General features: G+C 38.4%; 1 protein-coding gene and 1 long non-coding RNA gene across 2 annotated transcripts in view; one reads left to right on the forward strand and one right to left on the reverse strand.

The window, feature by feature from the left end:
• LOC307018310 overlaps positions 1–5,547 on the reverse strand; it is a 55,212-nt gene extending 49,665 nt beyond the window's left edge. Inside the window, exon 1 of the long non-coding RNA XR_013802409.1 lies at positions 5,368–5,547. This is a non-coding gene — a long non-coding RNA (uncharacterized lncRNA). The remainder of the gene's footprint in view (positions 1–5,367) is intronic.
• The window catches only part of LOC307018306 (vertebrate ancient opsin-like), a 112,102-nt gene that overhangs the window by 84,110 nt on the left and 6,518 nt on the right, over positions 1–21,474 (forward strand). The window lies entirely within an intron of this gene.

Consider the following 21,474-nt stretch of genomic DNA (forward strand, 5'->3'; position numbering starts at 1 on the left):
CAACTATTAAGAAAGTCAGTTGTGGAGTTCCTCAGGGGAGTTGTTTGGGACCACTTTTATTTTCTATTTTCACAAATGATCTACCATTGGTCTTACAGGAATCCAAAATTGTAATGTATGCAGATGACTCGACAATATATGGAGCAGGTTCATCTACAAGGGAGCTGAGTCACTGTATAAATAAGGATCTACAAATGATTTCAGAGTGGGTAATAAATAATAAGTTGGTACTTAATGCAGGAAAAACTAAATCTTTAATAATTGGGTCAAATCATCAGTTAAAATGTGAACCTAAATTGCAGTTACATTTAAACCATATTGACATTAAACAAGTCAAGGAAACTAAGTTGTTAGGGATAACTCTAGATCAAACACTGTCTTGGTCTAAACAAATTGATAATGTTGTGTGTAAAATGGGAAGGGGTGTGTCACTCGTTAAAAGAATTGTAAAATATTTGCCAATAGATGTCAGGAGACAAGTCTTGGATGCTTTGTGCTATCACAGCTTGATTACTGTTTTGTTGTTTGGTCTAGTGCTTCAGAAAACGATTTAAATAAACTACAAGTAGCACAGAATAAGGCAGCACGATGTGTTCTGCAGTGCTCCTACAGAACCAGAGTGACCGAAATGCTGGAGACACTGAAATGGATGAGTGTTAGACAGAGGTCCATTTATTCTCTGTTAAATTGTGTAAAGAATATTACAGTGACACACTTACCACATATATTGTCACAAAAGTTCATAGCACAGTACTCTACACATAACTATCAAACCAGACATGCAATAGAAAAAAGGTTCATTTTACCCAAATCAAGATCAAATATCAGACAGAAAACAGTACTATACAGAGCAATGGTCAGCTGGAATTCGTTACCGGTCCATATCATTCAAGACAACTCAAACATACATTTCAAACATTTGCTAAAACAATATCTGAGAACTACAAATTAAATTTGAACTGTACTTGTGGGTCAATTAGTAATTAGTAATTAGTATTATCATGTAAATTATATTGTTGGTACAATTTTGTTTAGGTTTTGACTTGATGGCTAAAATGTGATGACTATTTTTTTCTGTTTTGTTTTTGCTTTCACTTCCTTACCATGCACTTTTCATGAAATGATGAGTTGTTCCGTTCTGGTTTGTATTATGTATGTTTTGTGTGGGTGAGGACCCCAGGAAGAATAGCCAATGCTCATGCTAGTGCTAATGGGGATCCTAATAAAAACTAAACTAAACTGGATGAAAGCCAAAATGTCGTCGGGAGTTGGGAATGGAACCTAAACACCAGACTTGTTTCATCAATCATTCCTTGTGTTATGCCACTGGTTGAGAACCACATTGATTATAAACTAGATGTACATAGATACTAAATAATAGATTAAGGTCTGGGGGACCCAACGCCTCTGTATGCAAATAATTAATAACAGTAGACCTTTAAAGTGGTATCACATTTATTGTGCAACTCTGGCATGTTTGTGTTATTTAATTTGATCCGTAGACTGATGGAGACATCTTTCTGTTGAGTTACTCCGTCCGAGCCTTTTTATTGAGCAATTTGACGTTCAGTCAAGACACTACGTAAGAGTCCAGAACAGTGGTTGAGATTCTTGTAACTCAAAATCAGTTTTTTTCTAGCAAAGGTCTAGAATCAGATTTAATGAGACACATCGCCAGGAGGAGTACCGATGCAGTTTGGCCCCAAAAGGATACGCTTTGAGGGCAGGTTTTGTTTGATGGATAACTCCAGTCACTTTTAACTAGGCCTTGATTTCCTGGAGTTTTCTATCATTATGATTAATTGTGTTTAAAACACTTGCTTCACTGTAGAGCTTTATACACAAGCGGTTTGTCTTTCAAAACACATTTTCTACATAAATGTATTGATTTATAGATACATTCTAGCTTAAATAGCTCATGTATCACATGTTTGTATTGTTTACCAAGGCTGAAATACCAACAGTAGATCTGAAGGACATAGCTCGATGAAATATATATTTATGTTACATAAAATCATGAAATTCTAGTTTGAGTTAAAGTGTGAGTGCATGCAGTATAGGGACAGTGAACCGTGGCGGTATGACCGAACATTTTTCATTGCATATAATAGAGCTTTCAACACCTAAAAGCTCTATTACCTTCAGTTTGGAGTAGAAAATGGCACAAACGTATAAAATCAAGAATCATAATTTACAGTTTTTCCCAGTCTTCCTCATATCCTTTTGGGGGTTGGAAGAAGATATTTTTTATTTAAAGTTAAATGCATCTGATACACTCTGAGGGCCAAATGAAGAGGATAGAACTTAGGGCTCTAGTAAACAATGTAATCATATTATTAACTTGTTTGTATAATTACAAATTTCATGACACTGTAATATATTCATACCGACAAACCGTGTTTTGAAACTAATCTGATGGGTGGCCATCATTGCCGTAAACCTCACTGACGACAGTCCCAACAAAAGCTTCTCCCTACCCAGATTAAAAGTTCTAGCTCTTCACATCCTAGGTAATAAGGATAATTCTGCAGCTGTAAAAGACCTGATTCGCTGAAAATGTTACATATTTTATATGACAAAAAGAATTAAACGAAGGGACATTTTATTTTATATTGAAAACACTACATATTGAAACAGCCCAGTTTAACTAATTGTAAACCAAGCATGAAAAAAAGTGAAATGATAAAACAATTTCTTTAAATGTTTTAGCTCCATTGTTGGCCATTGTTGCCCACTATGGATACTTTTACCTCTTCAGGCCATTACAAGTCACCAATAACAAACATGCTGCGGAAAAAAGCTCACTTTTTGGTTTAATGGTTACGAGCAACGTTTAAGGTCAATACAAATCATCTGGGGAACTGAAAGCTTCAGGTTCACTGTTTATGAGTTTCTGATAATCTGATTACCTCTAAATTGTTTGGGGAATACAGCATGCACCACATGACCCTTACTCTACTACCCTTTCTGGTTGCGTTCAAGGTGCATTTATAGACAATAAAAAAGACAACAATTCCCATGACAAATCGTTATATACTAACTCATGCGGAAAATGTGAGTAATGGAGAGGCCCCTGGGTCCCCCTAAGGCAGGGGTCGGCAACCCGCGGCCCACGGGCCGCATGCGGCCCTTTAAGCCCTCTGCTCTGGCTCCCTTGAGTTTAGACAAAAATAAGAAGGAAATAAAATAAAAGTGTTTGTAGGACTATTTATATTTTGTTGCATGGTTGAAAATGTTTCGTATCTTGTATTTTGAGGTGATACTGTGACACATAAATAAAAAAACAAAACGGTTTTAATTAGGTCAACTAAAATATGCGTCACATCCTGCTACGGTCCCGCGCGAGCGCCTTTTCCTGCGGGTGAATAATCTGACCCCCGGCTCGATGAGCGAACTATGGATAAATCAAAGAAAAGTACCGGAGGAACACAGGATTTAATTCTGTTTGGACAGTTATATGCTTTCACAGCAAATGATGCTGGTTTACCGGTATGTTTGATATGTAGAGAGAAGTTGTCAAAGGTGCTGCATTGCAGCCTTTACGTATCGAGAAACAACGGGAACAACACGGAGAGGAAGACAGCTGACGATCTTCAGTCATAATTCAATGGGGTATGTAATTTATTTCAGAAAACACTTTTTGTTATATTCAATGGAATGCTCTTAACATCCTGATAGCAATGAATATATTAAATGCTTTGACAATAAATACATACAAAAATTAATCTCTGGAAGCTGTAGCGCTGTAAAAAGCACGACCAGTCATCTGAGCCGGCCCGGCTAAAATAACTGGATGGCCTACCTGCCTGTCAGCCTGTCAGCCTTCCATCTGTGAACACATTTATCTCGTGGCCTCATTGGTCATGTGCGCGTTCGTGTGTGTTGGAGGAGGGGCTCTGTGAGGAAGTCTGAAGGAAGAGGCATATTTTTTCCGGTTGTGTATTTTCAAATTCTAGCGCACTCGAGCTGGTTTCTCCATTCTTACCTACCCTACCTTTAACTATTTTTAGGGTGCAGCTATGTTTTATGTATTTCAAAGTGGGCCCATTTTAATAATATTTGTTTTCCTTCAAATGTGCAGAGGACTCCCCAAGTGCTGTGTTTAATTTATTTTAAAGTAGGCCTGTGTATTATTTTTTAATCCTCCTTATAGGAGTTCTTTGTTTCTTATTAGAGGTTAACAGTTTTATATAATGTAATAAATAGCCTAATAAATGCAAAAAAACTGTAGTTTTTGTCTGATATAACAATAAATACAACTTTATTAGCTATCAAGCTATGAAATATGTTTTGCGGCTCCAGACAAAAAAATGTTTGGGAAAAAGGAGCAAAATGGCTCTTTTGGTCAAAAAGGTTGCAGACACCTGCCCTAAGGGGTTAATCTGACCCTTTTGTTTATACAGTTCCTCATTATCTTTCCATTGTGTTTTCTCCAAGTTGGTTTTGCTTTATTGTCAAGCATGCATTCATTAGTAGAACAGCAATATCCACAATCATTTATGAATATTAAAGCAAACACATTCACTGCAGCAATTTTTTCTATAATGACTTGCTGGCCTCAGATAATATGGGGCTCCTGTTTGTGTTTATACAGCCCAGGTGTGATAACAGCAGCTGCAAACATGTCCGCAGGTTCTACGTGTTATTCCCAACGGGGAGTTTACACCAAAAATTCTCCCTGCCGACAGATTGTATGACCTGAATGCAGCATTGCAGTCTCCAGTACTGTTGAGTAACATATAAAACATAAGCAGTCAGAGGCGCGGGAAGGTATTTTGAGTGGGGGTGCTGAGGTGCTGGACTCCAGTGAACACTATTACGGGCACTATAGAGCACGCACAAAAAAACTCCCCACACGCAAACACACAGTAAACCCGCGACTGTTACAATGAAGGCTCGATAATCAGCTCACGGCATATAGGCAGGGGTAAAGTGCTATTTTTTACGAGTGGGGAGCGGACCTCACCTCCTCTAGGGGGGTCCGGGGGGATGCTCCCCCGGGAAGATATTTTTTAAATATTGAAGTTAAAAGCATCAATCTGGTGCACTTTGAGAGCAACATTAAGAGATCTATGGATACATCTCTCAACACCCAGATGAAACACAACTGTAAGCAGATGTTCTTTTTCTTTATGGATATTTTACAAATCACTCCCCTTTCAAACTGTATTCTTGTTTTACTGCCATATAGTATTTTATAACTGTTTTTCCTTTATTCTCTTATTTTTTTTATAACTATAATGATCATATGAAGGTGTGCCGCGGAAATAATCTTTTGAATAATTTTTAACCAAACCGTTTGAGACCCACTGAGATAACTTAGACTAAAGTTAACTATCTAAACACTCAGAGAGTCCTTTAGCTCACCTGAGCCTCTGAGAGGAGAGCTCTCCTCCAGCTTGTTGTGGAACAAACAGCTCCGTATGTCCGTTAGTGCAGCTAGCTAACCAGATGCTAACAACACGGTCCCTGCTGCTGGCACCGGTCCCTCTCTCTCTCCCCCTTTCTCACACACACTAAATGCGCTATTTCCGCACACACACAGAGCCGCGAGCTTGAATGACACAAAAACAGTTTTATTTCCATGCAACTCTCTGATTGGTCTGGTGTCTTGCCTCTGTTGCATTCACTGAACACGGGAAATTACAGTCCTGCCGTCCTTTCTAGTGTCTTGATGAGGTTCACGTAAAGCACGGTTAATGTATTATATTATTGAGGTAGAATTGTCCGGGGCTACAGAAAAAACATTCGGGGCAGGCCAAAATATTATGTTACCAACAATGTGGAATTTATTGGCTACATATTACACAGATTATGCACAGCGGGAGCAGCAATAACCGTCAAATAATAATTCAGACAGGGGAGCTCCGCACCCCCTGCCTGCCGCTAGGGGGTGCTGCAGCGCCCTCAGCACCCCCCTTCCCGCGCCCATGTAAGCAGTGGTTACTCGAACATTTGATTTTGGGTTTAACTTCTCGAGAGTGATGAAGTGGAATGTGAACATAATCCGGCCATATTATGTTTGGCTTGATATTGAGTAAGAAAAAGGTTGATAAACGGTGTGAGAGTGGGTTGGCTGATAGCATTTCTCCACGATCTCAACTCGTCTATTACCGACGTCCAGGAAGCTCTATGCAAGTCTATGGGACTCCCTGATAGTTGATTTTCGACGCTAAAGGTCCCCCCAGTGCACTTGAAACCAACGCCAAGGGATCCTGACATAACGTCAATATGGGACGAGTTGGGAGTGAGAATGTGATCAACTATGCATTCATTAGGACGTTCACCATTTTTTGTTTGTACCTTGAGTATTAAAAGCGCCGTATTATGCTCATTTTCAGGTTGATATTTTTATTTTCTGCCTCTACTGGGACATGTCTCCATGCTTTAATGTCCAAAAAGCTCTTTATTTTTCTCATACTGCCTGTGCTGCAGAACCTCTTTTCATCCTCTGTCTGAAACCAGATCCCAGTCTGCTCTGATTGGTTAGCTGGCCGGCTCTGTTTTGATTGGTCAACCGCTTAGAGACGTCCACTACAAGCGAGAGGGTTACATAATGATATGATGATGTTACAGAAGTAAACAAAGGAGTCCAATGGAGGTGTTTCGGGCTGGGTTGGGGGGTTTGCGATGAAAATCTCTCTGCGAAACTTTTGGGATTTTAATAATAATATATTTTCTTATTTGATGCATGCTTTCTAACATACTGTACAACCACAAGAACATAAGCTTATGCATTCATTAGATGTCAATTATTTTTTTGGTTTGTACCTGGTGTCTTGTACTTTTTATCTGCCGCTCAACTTCGAACTCCTGGAAAAGGTATAGAAAAAAGGTCATTAGATTAATATGAGCTTCAACATTTGAAGTCGAGATCAATTATGAAATGATTAATACCAGTCAAAAACACAAGGTAACTGCATGTGACTATAACTAGACTTTGATGAGTTCCTCTCTGAAGTAAAACTCGTTGTACCGAGCAAAACAAAGATTAAGATGCTTTGTTCCGTTCTGAAGCACTTTTCATCATGGTGAGAAAAATAACAGTAGAAATCCCAGTGCGGTGCACTGATAAAACTTGTCTCCTCAATGCAATCTTCATCGCCTCGTTTTGTTCTGTTGAAGTGCTGTGTAAACTTTTATAAAGTATTCTCCGAGTCAGTCGGAGGGATTTTATGTACTGTACAGAAAATTACATTTGGTACTGTATATTGGAGAGTTAATCTGATCACAGACTCCAACGTGTTTGCTTTGACTTTTAAACTTTCCTCACTGATTCACTGCAGGGAGTTATTTTATTCTAAAGTTGGAAAAAATCGCATAACTACAACCAATTCCAGATTTTGCTCCGTCATGTTGAGGTCCAAGAGTCAATTGCACACCTGTCTGTTCCGTCTCACACTCCTTCCTACTCACGCCACCTGCCCCTTCGCAAACTGACCTCACAGGGACGGTTTGTAGCCCACACATCATCGACCTCATGACAGCATGAGAAAAAAGGGACACTGAATGTCCTGTATGTCATTTTCAGTCTTCAATTCCTCCCAGCCCGTTACTATGGAAACTGTGAGTTGAGGCGAGTTGAAGACTAAAAATGCTGTGCAGATACAAGGAACAGCTGCTGTGGAAGGGTCCCATCCACAATGAACAGTGGAGAACATGAAGTGTGAGGTGAATGCACTGCATTATGGGTACATTTACACTGAATCACCTTTTGTTAATCTTGTGTGAATACATGGTGGTTTACTGTACTGTATGTCAACGGAGAGCAAATGGCAGCTTCTCTGACAAAAACTGTTGCAAATTTGGAAACTAAAGTCATATATTATGGTTTTACATTCAAATTGTGTCTTTGAGAAATATTTTAATGGTTACAGCTACAGTTCACTGCACAAATGTATTATTTGTAGTCTTATTTTAGTAAATACTATGAGTTTAGCTATATAACTTTTTAGAGGAGCTTTAAAGCAAGATTTAGCCAGAGTTCATCCAGAAAAAGAAAAAAAAGCTGCATCTGTATTTGAGAATCATTTTAAGATGACACTGCTTATGCAACACACTCTCACTCCATAATCGTCCAGGAGCGACGTTTGGTCAGGGTCCGGTGGCGTGCAGTTGTGACGCTCCTAGGCTCCTTCAGCTTCATAAAGGGACGCAAATAGCTTTCAACTGATTGCAATGTATTCCCATCTGCGGCGGGATTTGACGCTCATGGAAGCACGGCATTCGTTTGTGTCGGCTGCCCTCAAAGGCAATGTGAGCGTCCATTCCCATTGGATAACGGAGAATTGTACACCCGGAAGTAAGTATTCCCCTTACTGTCGATTGATTTTACAGTGATATCTGCACTACTCATCGACTAAAAAACACCAGATTATCCTTGTTAATTACACAACATTGATTGGTTTAAATTGTGTGCAATGCTTTTGTATTTTTCCCCTTTGATTCGGAGAAACAAATATTTTTTCGGAGTAAAGGATGGCAGAAGACACTACACTACCCAGAATGTTTGACAAACCCTGTTTTTTTTCACCATTCATTCCAATGGCTGGCGTCCTTCTCACTTGATCTTCAAATTTCTCTCTGCAGAAAAAAAAAACATGGCGGAACTTCGTTTTATTCTCGGTATTCTCGGTGGAAAATGTCTATTTTAAAGTTAGTTTGGCCATTAAAATGCGTTTTGATGTAATTTGATGCGAGAAATATGAGTTGTTATTTCAGATTATGTGTGCAGTGGATGTACATGATCTTTAGTTTGCTAGTTATTACGAAGATTACTTCAGGAAATTGCGTCCATAGAACGTTTTCATTGTTACCAAGGTGGTTGCTAGGGACGCTGCTATCGATATTATTTCTGTTATGTTGTGTAACTGTTTAATGGTGTTATCTTTATTGCTACCCCCTTCCCCGTCAATGTATAGTGTTGGTCCACAGCGCAAACGTATTAGTTTAACAAAATCCGCATCTAAAGATACGTTATTTTCCCCTGTGCAATTCCAGTCTCACATCTCACATCACATCGTCATTAACAAATAGACCGAAAACATTTAAAAAAATAATAATAATACTTTATTCCGAGTGTGCTTGCTTTTCTCTTTGAAAGTCATCACATAACGGCATTGTAATACACGGTTCGGCTGCATTAAATATTACATATCTGCCATAGTTCTCTATTTATAGAGCCCTGATGAGAAGACTTCTAGACAAACATGAGGAACTGCCGCCAACACTGAAAACGTGACGTGGATCATAAATATATCAGCAATTAAAAAACATCTTACATTTCTTTTCACACAATAAGTCTCTTTGCAGGATCAACACTAATTCGGCTGACTTTTATATTTGATCCAATTGGTAGATAGGCTGTATTTACACCATAAATGTGCACAGCTGATAGAAAGGGACACCTGGTGGTTAAAGCATGTTATTGAATTTCATTATTTGTATTATTAGATATTAATAGGATCCCTATAAAGTATATTCATTACTCGTTATTCTCAACTAATAGTTAATTAAAGACTGTATATAATGACTATTTTGAACATCCCTTTCAAGATTTCAAGATTTTCTAAGGTTTATTGACATATCATATACACAAACGGTGTAGTTATGCAATGAATGAAAAACTTGGGTCGCAGGTTCCTCAATAGTGCATTACAAGACATCTATCAATATTTGTGCATACCTCCAGCAATGTTAACTATGTTGAAGCACTTATTTTAACTGATATTATACATATGTATTATACTCTTATAGGATGTATATAGATATTTCATCTCCGGCCTTGTCAGGTATTGAACAATCAAGAACACAGAATTATTCAATATAAAACACAGAATTTGTGTGATTATACTAAATGATTTACAAATAAACACCACTGCATATTTACAAGTTACAACTGTTACACATGCTGATGTAACGCAAATGTTTCCAACTTGGGATCAATAAAGTATATCTTATCTTAAGATGATCGATGGCTACTGCCATATTTGCAAAATGTGCCTCTGAACCTTGATAAGTGCATGTTTTAGGCTTATCAATTAATGTAATGTAATGTAATGTTATCAATTAACAACAGGAGGGGTCACAAACATAAGACCAGCTGTTAAATAAAGCTCTTCTGACCTTAGCTGGCATGTGGGTATATATATTAATGCTGCTCATTATGGGCACAAGCAATTTTCACCCATTTATTAATTATATGTTTTAAATTTGAGTGTTTCCTATCCCCTAAACCTCCAGGGATGTACACAGTATACTGGCAACTTCTTATTATGGGAAATACGAAAACGTCTTTTAAAACTACAACTCCCAGTAGAGACGTGCCATAGATAGAGAACATGTTGCGAAACACAAGATCGATAGCAGCGTCCCTAGCAACAAGTAACAAGTAGTTAATAATAATAAAAGACATTAGGAAAAAGGCATTTTAAACAGTCATTAAAAAGCATTAAAAAGCAACACAATCTACCTGCATTGCATTACTCTAAACGTGTAATAACGTGCTTTAACCAGTAGGTGGTTTGGGTTAAAAAGCTGTCAAGTTTACAGTGTTAACAAAATAAAATATACTGCTGTTTCTGGTTTAGTTTACGACGGATATATTTAGTTATTGTTTTGATATTTGTAACACAAAAGCGATGGAAAAAACCCACAGCAACACAGAAAAGATGGTCTTAACATGACCCAGCGGTCTAGTAGTTAATAAAAAACAATAATATCAAAACAAAATATTACTACTAACTTTATTGTGAAATTCAAACTGAACGGTAAAAGAATAGTTTCCGGTCTATTCTGAGCCCGATCTCTGGAGATAAATAAAAATAAAGAACTACGACAGATGTGTAATATATTTAATGCAGCCGAACCATTTATTACAATGCATTCATGTGATGAATTTCAAAGAGTAAAGCAAGCACTGCTGAATAAAGTATGATTTTATCTTTTACGAAACTTTTTTTTTCATATGGAATGCAGTTGGAGGTCAACCAATCACAGAGCTTGAGAACTAATCACGGGGTTTGTCAAACAGAGCACATGGTGTAGTCCTAAACGATAGCTGGGGATTCTTGCCTTATCATGACTGACAGTTTAACAGGCTGTGGGATTTAACGAGTGATCTACTCCATCACTGCACAAATAATTGATTTGGTTCAACTCTACTACTGTTTGCATTCACTTCGCTCAAGTTCAAACCACAATTTGGGCTCCAATTGTACATCGGGCCTGCAGCTATTGATTCATTTAGTAACAAATGATTCTACCTATTATTCCTTTGAATAGATCGGATTGGATACTTTCACTTTAATGAAGTCAAATAGTAAATATACACAAGACCTATGTGGAGGTATTCACACCAAAATTAAAATAGAAAATTGGCTTTTGAAAAAAAAGGATAATTGCATTAAAGATTTTACTTAGTTTTGCTTTGCCCCCGACCCCCAATAAAAACTCATTAGCCAGTGGTGTGTTTCACTTTATAATTTCCTGCCTGTATATTAATACATTAATTAGCCTAATAGCATAATTGCCCAAGTCATATTTGAATGTTTTTGGAAAACAAGAAAAAACACAATTTTTAGCAAGCACATTGGTATTTTTTATTGATTTTGTAACAGTAAGTTCAACCAGATGTGTGAACAAATTTGCAACAAAAAAAAAAGACACAACATCAATTGCATAACAAATACAAATGACTTGCAGAATGTGCCATGACTTAGGCAATTTTTCTTACACAACTTTTTTTACACATGAATACAAACATAACAGAAAAGTAGTTTTACTTTCCTAAATATAACCAAGTTGTGTTACCTGTCCAACCTTAACCAAATCCTACTGAGGTGCTGTGTGAACTCGTTTTCTATTGATGAGGGAGGTTGTCGTATTACTGGTGGGCCACTCTTGGTAGTACTGGTTTCATTGCCTGCAAGTCATTGTATTTCCTGAGAGTAATTGGCAACTGGGCAAGAAAGAGTGGGACTCAGTGGACCGGTTCTACGGGGATGCTGAGTTGCTGAGTTAAGTCCTCCCAGTCAGACTCAAAATCCAACTTGTGCCGGATTCGACCATCTGCCAAGTACTGGAGAGCCCGAAGGTCATGGACTCTGGGGTCGCAAACTTTTCTGCCTGGTCGAATTTTGGTGACATAGGCCCCAGATAACTTCATGAAGTCACTGTGGTATAGCTGGGTCACCTTGTATGGGGATGGGTGCAAACGTGCAGTCTCAAAGATGACAATGTAATCATGTGGAGTGTGAATATCTTCGATGGTACGCCGTTCACTGAGGCTATGCATGGAGTCGCACTCCATTTGTGTGTGCCCTGCAACCAGACACTTTTGTTCTATGGTGACACCATGCTTCATGGCCATCTAAATCCTTCTCTGAGTCCTTCTCTAAATTTGTATCAAGTTCATTTCCTGACCCTGAAGCAGAAGAAAATAAAGTTGCTGAGTGTTGCTACTTCATCCTACCTTTTCGCAGAAATGTGATTAAAAGTTTAAACACACAGTTCCTAAACCCTTTGATTGACTGAAAGTACATTTAGTGTCTAGAAAGTTGAAGAAATATGAACTAGCTCACCATATGAATAAAAAAGAAGAGCTAATGCTTCACTTGTGGTCAGCAGAGCCCTCTGTCTCATGTGGTCCGCCATCTTTGTATGTAGCGTAAAAAATGCCAAAGTAAAAGAGATGACTTCGGCAGATAGTGATTTTGGACTCTAAAATGCGTTCTGATAGGCTGAGGACATAGGCAATAAGGCAGGGTGATGCAGCAGTAGTAGGAGAGTAAAGTTAGGCAGATATCACAATTTGGCCAAAAAATGACTTAGGCAATTATGCTATTAGGCTAAGTATTCAGTTTATTAAATTGGAATTACTGTGCTATTTTCTAAAAGAACTTCAAAAGAAAGAAAAAGCTTGGTGCACAGACATGTCGAAGCAGAGAAGCTTGTTGTGTGTTCTGTCTAATATATTCAGTAATTGGGAAACAAAAAGTAATTTGCTTTTTTTTATTTAAGTAATTGTGTTGAAGTTATGCGCTTGCTGAGGAAGATCCATTTATTGCTAAGCATTATTGCCCTTCTGACTGGGAGATCACATTTTCCCGCTTCATTGTGACGAAGACTATATTAGGTTGGTTGCTTAGGGCATGACGGAGCGGTTTGGGCATATTTGACTGCAGTTTATAAACTAGTTTTCAGAAGAACTTTAATCATCATTTGACCTAAATGGGAAACCATTTTTGGGAAATAGTTTTTAGAGCCTTTAGGATGACTTACCTCAAAGTTGAAATGCCTGACATTGTCATTAGATGATCACATTTTTAAATTGGAAAATGTAAAATGGGGCCATATTTGTATTGAACCCTTTGACATTACACTTAATATTACTCTGCACTTTTGTCTATTGGAGTTGCAATACATTTGAAAAGTCAATTGACGAAAAGAAAGAAATCACTATTTTGAGGATTGAAAAAATCTTTAAAGTTAATTGTGTAAAAAGCCTGGCCATTCTGTTCTAAGTCTCTCAAATATGTTGATACATTTGGGTTTTAGCAGGGTTAGGGTTAGTTCAAAGACTCAATGATTCAAAGGGGTTATTGTCATATGCAGAAAAGCTACACAGAAATTGGCAATGCACATTTTAAGTCCTGGGCCCCGCCAACAGTGCAAAATACACTATAGTCAAGACAAAAATAAATTTTAAGTAAAACAGTTCAATAAAATATAGTGTGAGACATACAATTTGTTTAAATAAAAGGCAGGAATAAGAAAGCTGAGTAAGGGTTAGGTTAGGTTAGGCTGTTAGACTTTTTCGCTGTCCGTCATTTTAACAGACAGGATCGTAAAATATCCGTCATAATCCCTTATTACTAGGGATGTAACGATATTCCGAATATCACGGTATCGCGGTAAATAAACTTCCCAATACCGTCGTGAGACTGACAAAATCTACCGCGATTTAAAAAAAAAAATTATTAAAAAAAAATATTTTTTTTTTTAAAACACTTTTTTTTTTTAAACCTTTATTTAACCAGGTGGTCCCATTGAGATCATCGATCTCTTTTTCAAGAGAGACCTGTCTAACATGGCAGCAAGTAGGTTACAACATGAAAATAAAACAACAGATAACACAAAAGGACATCGTATTTACAGGGCTACATTTACACACCTAGAGACATTGACAAGTATCAACCATATATTTATATCTCGACCTGTCAATAAGCCTGGCATTAGACTTTTCGCTGTCCGTCATTTCGACAGACAGGATCGTAAAATATCCATCATAATCCCTTATTACCCGTCGGGTCTGAAAAGTTCACGATAGAGCATGCTCGTGAACTGTCAACGGGGGGGGGCGGTGTTATGCCGTGTGTGCATGCACCTCGCGGGACGCGCACAGCGTAAAGCAAGACCTCCCAGACATGTATTGATCTGTACGGCAAAGTACGGTTTGGAAACTATATCATTTCCTTTTGGAGGGCATGCATAACACGGCATAACACCAGAGCCTGGCTGCGGGGAAACGTTGGCGCTGTTCCGAGTTTGTTCTAATCTGTCAAAATGACAGACTGCTTTCAGATTTTTCCGTCATTGTAACAAGCGAGAGAGTTTTTTCCAGAGCAGGGCATATTGTAAATGCCCAAACATCCCAGCTTATAAATACCTAGAAATGTGGACATTCTCCTAAAAACCTGTCTGATGATGCTGAGTGAGTGACTAGTGAGTTTGAGTTGAGTTACTTTAAAAACTAAAGTGAAACTTGATTTATTTTATTGCAGGGTCTGATTATTAAATGTCCTTGTTTATTTGTGAGATGCAGTGGCACAAAGACAATGCCTATTTTGTTTGGTAGTACTAGTAGGTACAAAAACACTGGTTTTCTTGTTCCAGTCTGTTACTGTCACTTTGTTTTTGACACTTTACAAATACTGCTATCCTACTAAAATGCTGTACAAATCAGATTTATTATGTAATAAATAAACATTTTCTGAGTAAAAAAAATGTTTATTGAAAAATAAAAAATTGAATTATTATTTTTTTCCCTTTATTATTCAATATCGCGATAAATACCGTACCGTGGACTTGTTATCGCGATATTACCGTACCGTGAGTTTTTGGTATCGTTACATCCCTACAAACCAAAGTTAGTTATATTGGACTCCGAGACTGTGAGACAATGAGAGCTTAGTTAAAAGCTGTGTGATTTTATTTAATTTGTATTTAATCCTTTATTTGTGAGGGACAATGCACAGTAATGAACACTTAAAACATTCAAATGTATCAAGCGTAACAGTGCCAGATTTAGCTTTGAGCTCATTTCCATCCGCAGTCCCTCACATTAAACATTTAAGAAAATTACATTTTACAAACATACATGCAAAAAAAAAAAAAAATACATGATGTGCAAAAAGTGCAAAAGAGCCAGAGCAGCATACACGAGTATTTACCACATGGCAGTACAATATAGCAGCTACGACATATAAGGTACAAGAGAACCATCACCGTCAAACAGAACAAGATTGGATTCATTTCTGGTTGCCAGGGAGCTGCTTATTTGATCATTTCAGAAAGATGATTTCAGTGTGGAAATTATTGATAGACATAAAAATACACTGCCGCCCTTAACAGAATTGGAATTTGCCAGAACATCTTAAGAGGAAATCTGTTGATTGTCATTCTGTTCACAAGTTCCTTTGTGATGCTCATTATTTTTCCGGCTGTAGCTCCCAGATCATTTCTACTCTCTGTGGTGTGCAGTACACTTAAAAAGAACGGGAGTTTATTAGATCAAATTAAGTCAGGCAATCGTGTAATTAAGTAGTGTGTGCCGACGTCTATAAAAAGAAGCTAAATGCTTCCTCCCATTTATTCGCTTCATTTAGATCCCTTAAACTCAATTAAGTGTAAGTGATTGTCTGCAACTGAACTCATATCAGACTATGGTGAGAGCACTGCAAAGTTTTGGATATTAGTTTTACAAAGAACTCTGTCAATAGTCTATTTGCCTGTATATGGAGTCCTATTGTAAACCCACATGTATTGAGTTCACAAAAGTGTTATGTTGAAATGTATAGTATGAGTCTCTAGCATATATGAACTGCTGGGTGCTAAGTTGCATATGTTGGGCAATTTAGTGAATTAGCATGAGTTGAGTTAAGTAGTATAAATTAGCATAATCACCCATATCCCCAATATTTCAAAAAAAGATTAGCCAATTTGGATGTTATTGGAGTGGTTTTGGAGGGTTAATGAGGATGCTGAATCAATTTCTCAGAAGTTTTAGAGGACTGTAGATCAAAAGTAGTTTGATCATTGATTGAAAATGAAAAAGGTTGCCAAATGCATTCATATTTTGAAATTATGTTGGACTTTTATGACACAAACAATACTTATCTCACAGAGCGAATGTGAGTGAACTGCTGATGATTATATCTTTGTGCACGTTAACCTAGGAACATACAAATGTAATCCGTCCAACGAAATGCATCACCCAAACATGATGTGACCGGTTTTTGGTGAACTATTCAGTCATCTCTCTTTGGAACACTCCGTCAGTGCATCTGTCTGTCATGGTTCATCTATTAATATGTCACCGCCTTCACCTTTCTCTTGACCTTAGCCTTGATGCCCATGTGTCTCATCTCACTTCCCCTTTAATTCTGTTGTCTCCATCTCCCTGTGTACCATCTGTCTAACGCTCGTCAGTGTGTTGTTTGGACAGCTGAGGGAGCGGGGAGTTTGCATCAGCACCGCTGAGAGGCGTTGATTGTCTTGTTTCCTTACATCTCTGTGTAGCCTTCACTGATAGATGACCAATAGGTTATGGACGGACTGAGTTTCTCATTGTTAGGAAATTGTCTTTGTTGATGTGCTGAGGCATTTTTCGATGTCTGCCCTTCTCTCCGCACCTCTAAGCACCCAGCATTTGACAGACAGAAATGAGCAGGAGAAGTTCAATGTTGAGTTAAGTCAATACAAAAGTATCACAAAGTGAGTTTGTGGTGAGGTTACAAATTCATGTTTGGGCGATTTTTTCAAATCGAAAAGCACCTGGTTTTTGTCATTGAAGGGATAAGGCTACAGGTATTCGAATTGAACAGACACATACCTGAGCTATCATGTTAGTTAGGGCTGCACGGTTTTGAAAAAAACTGACATTGCGTTTTTTTTTCCCCTGCGGTATATATTGTGGTTTTTTGTGACCAACTTTTTATTGTTTTTTTTTTTTTTGCCCTCACAAAAGGGATTTATACAGATACAAATTATATAGACAATACAAAAAGAAAAAGAAAAGACAAAGAAAAAAATATAGGGAATCCCTTTCCCATGCCACCCCGTCCTTCCCTCTTCCCACCCATCTGGCCATTTCACAGAAAATCCTACCTGATGTTTTTTAGCAATCGTCTGAGTTCATCTATATATTATTTATATTATAGCATAAAAATTTATAGCATAACAATTTATCCACATAAGGTGTGTGTGTGTGTGTGTGTGTGTGTGTGTGTGTGTGTGTGTGTGTGTGTGTGTGTGTGTGTGTGTGTGTGTGTGTGGTGTGGTTTGAAATTAGCTGCCTTCAACAATGAATTGCTTATAAAACGTAACATTTATGAAACTGATTAAAATTAAGAAAACTGTTGCATTTCAGGACAGGATGTTAAGCACTCCTGAAAAAGATAGCATTACTCTGTTACACTTCCCTGAATAAAGGTTATTTAAAAAAAAAAAAACACTCGATACAGACACAGCTTAGTAAATAAAGTGTGGGCGGGGGTAGCTTACCAACTGCAAGATGAAGTCTGTGGCCAAAGCACTGCAGCCTGGTCCACTCGTTCAGGGAGGCAGCCTTCACCATATTTGCAGCATTGTCTGTTGTTATACAGACTTGACGTTTGAAGCAGCCACCGCTTCTTTCAGCCCCGCTGCGATGTTCTCACTTGTGTGATTTTCTGGGAAAAATGCCGTTTGCAAACAGCGACTTTTCAGTTCGAAGTCCTCATCAATAAAGTGCACCGTCAGACTTATGTACGGCTCCGTTGTCCGGCTGGACCACAAGTCCGTTGTAACAGCATAGTATTCCACTTTTGACAGCTGTTTCAACTTTTGCCCTGCATTTCTCGTACAGGTCGGGAATGGCGACTTGAGAAAAATAGGTGCGTGACGGTATAACGTACCGCTTATCAAGTGAGCGGATCATTTTCTTAAAACCCTCTTTGGTAACGGTGTAAATTGGTACCATGTCTTTTGCCAGGTGAAATGTTATGGCATCTGTGATGTCTTTATACCGTTTTGAATCTCTCGTATGGTGTAACACCGGTGTTACAGTATAAGTTGAGTCATGACAACTGGCGACATTCTATTATTTTCGTCATAGGAATCCGGGGCGTGTACATTGAGGACCCATTGTTGACTTACCAGGAAAGAAACATCGTTTGTCGTTTACGTTCATCTTTTGCTATATCTGCCTTCCTAAGATCACTTTGCTGCACATTCAGTACTCGTATGTGAGGTTGTGGGTGAGAGTCCGATATCGTGACGCTTACAGGGAGGTATCGAACATTACAAAGTAGGTGACTGTGTGGATGCCTGTTCAAAACATTGCAAACTTCAGTAATCATTTAAATTATATATTTGTTTCCGACTTTCATTTGTTCATCGTTCTTAATGTGATGTATAGTAGCTTTGATAGCTGTCCATACCTTCAGACAGCCTAAAAGTAAAACACAAGTTGTTTATTCACAGCCCGAACGCTCATCGAGATGACTGGATCAGTCATGACAACTTGTGATCAGCTCCGATTAAATTGTGATATCAATTCTGTAGCTAACCTCCAGGGAGCACGTTTATTTTATGAAATACCTGTATCCCTCTCATCACAACAAGACTCTACACTGTGCAGGAAAAACAATTACATACATGAAAATAACCTTGATGCATGGGAATTAAACACACAAACTATCTTCCGTGGCTATACTGATATGTCACAGTAACGGTAAACCACAGAAAAGTAAGTCCAGCGGGGCACAAGTTGAATACATATAATACGGTAGTTCTATTATGCCTTTAAGCCTATACGTTTAACCCATAAGAACCCCGACCCATTTCTACTTTTGGGGAAATTAAGGGGAACGTCATTTAGACTAAATAGACACATTTCTGACAAGTAACCTCCCTAGTGTCAAATATCTGGGCTTTAATGGTAAAGTAACTCTTATTTATAACTTAATTAACAAGGATGATGTTTTGGTTTGCATTTGTTTGAACATACTATGAATTGAAGAATAAAGCATATGTTAACTAAATATAATTGAATCAGCTAAATTAACTGACCAGACCATAATCATATTTCTAATTGTGCATATATGTCACTCCGGGTTTACTGTGAAGGTTTAGGGTTAAAGTCCCGATGTGACACCATGTGTCACAGCAATATTTATGGCATTTGTTTCATATCAATTTCATCAAGAAATGTTTCCACAACAGGTTAAATGTAATCAGAATCAGAATACCTTTATTCGTCCCACAGAGGGGACATTTACATTTGTTCCAGCAGAAAAGAGCCGAAGACAGCTTAAAGTTTAACAAATGACATGTCATGTAAGCATTTTTATTCTTAAATGGCTTGAATATTAACTTTAGCAACAAAAAACCTTTCCAAATCTAGCTAGTTCTGTCACATGTTTTAGCCTGACACATGGACATCTTGGACATGTTGTTATGGGAAGACAAAAGCAAATGTCAAGGACCATGATGACCCCAGACTGTTCAGTGTGTGTCACTTTGGGACTTCATGAGATAAAAAAGGCTAAAGCTGTATAAGGAACTTTCCAGAACATTTAAATTTCATGTGACACCCGTGTCTAAGCAATTCTGTCTGCCTTCCGTGTTTCTGTTGTTATTTACTTCCTCTCTGCCTTCTTCTGATGATTTATCTGTTAGTTTGTGTGTTTAATTCCCATGCATCAAGGTTATTTTCATGTATGTCATTGTTTTTCCTGCACAGTGTAGAGTCTTGTTGTGATGAGAGGGATACAGGTATTTCATAAAATAAACGTGCTCCCTGGAGGTTAGCTACAGAATTGATATCACAATTTAATCGGAGCTGATCACAAGTTGTCATGACTGATCCAGTCATCTCGATGAGCGTTCGGGCTGTGAATAAACAACTTGTGTTTTACTTTTAGGCTGTGTGAAGGTATGGACAGCTATCAAAGCTACTATACATCACATTAAGAACGATGAACAAATGAAAGTCGGAAACAAATATATAATTTAAATGATTTATTGAAGTTTGCAATGTTTTGAACAGGCATCCACACAGTCACCTACTTTGTAATGTTCGATACCTCCCTGTAAGCGTCACGATATCGGACTCTCAACCACAACCTCACATACGAGTACTGAATGTGCAGCAAAGTGATCTTAGGAAGGCAGATATAGCAAAAGATGAACGTAAACGACAAACGATGTTTCTTTTCTGGTAAGTCAACAATGGGTCCTCAATGTACACGCCCCGGATTCCTATGACGAAAATAATAGAATGTCGCCAGTTGTCATGACTCAACTTATACTGTAACACCGGCAAAGGCATCCGAAATAGTTTTTTGCTTTCGCTGTGGGAGGCATTCAGATCTGATTTGTGGTGTCTATTCAAATGGGCAAGTAAATTCGACGTGTTGCCTCGGGCTGCCGAAACAACTGCATGGCACCGTCTACAAAGTACCTTTGTTTGGTCAACATCAAGCTTTTTGTAACCAAAATAATCCCAGATGGCAGATGTTGTTTTTCTTTTTCGAATTAAATCTTCATTCTCGTCCTCCTGTGCCGCGCTCATTTTTTACCGTGTTCTCGATCGCCTGCAAACTAGCGGGGCGGGGCCTGCTGTGATGCAGAGCCTGCATGTCACTCACTCAAGGACCCCTGACATGAGAGCCGCGCAAGTTTTCCTTTTCTAGCAAGCAGCAAAAATAATTGTAACATGACGTGTTTGAGTTAATGTACCTACTTAATATCGCAGTTCCAAATTTAAATTTAAATTTTTAATTTTTTTAATATATTTTTTTACATTATAAAAATTTTATAAAACCGCACGTCCCTGCGGTGTGAAAACCGCGCATGGGCATACCGCGGTTATCGCCATGACACGGTATATCGTTCAGCCCTAATGTTAGTAATTGCCAGAAGTTTTGTATCAATACTTTAATCTCCCCAGCCTTCACCCCAGGGCCGTCCCAGGCCAACTTGAGGCCCCACGCAAAGTTCGATAATGAGGCCCTCTGTTTCGCGAGCATCAACGGGGTGGTGGGGGAGGTGCTAGTGGAGCCTTGCAGCGGCGAAAACGTGCCGCGCCAGGTGCACCGCATTTGCGTCTCAGTTGAGGCTCCCTCCGCAAGATGAGGCCCCTTCAGCAGTCTGCGTGATCTTCCTGCTTCACCCCATCCCATAGCTTTTACTGGTTATCAGGTTGTAATA

Source organism: Notothenia rossii, assembly GCF_949606895.1.
Source record: "Notothenia rossii genome assembly, chromosome: 9".
Taxonomy (NCBI): domain Eukaryota; kingdom Metazoa; phylum Chordata; class Actinopteri; order Perciformes; family Nototheniidae; genus Notothenia; species Notothenia rossii.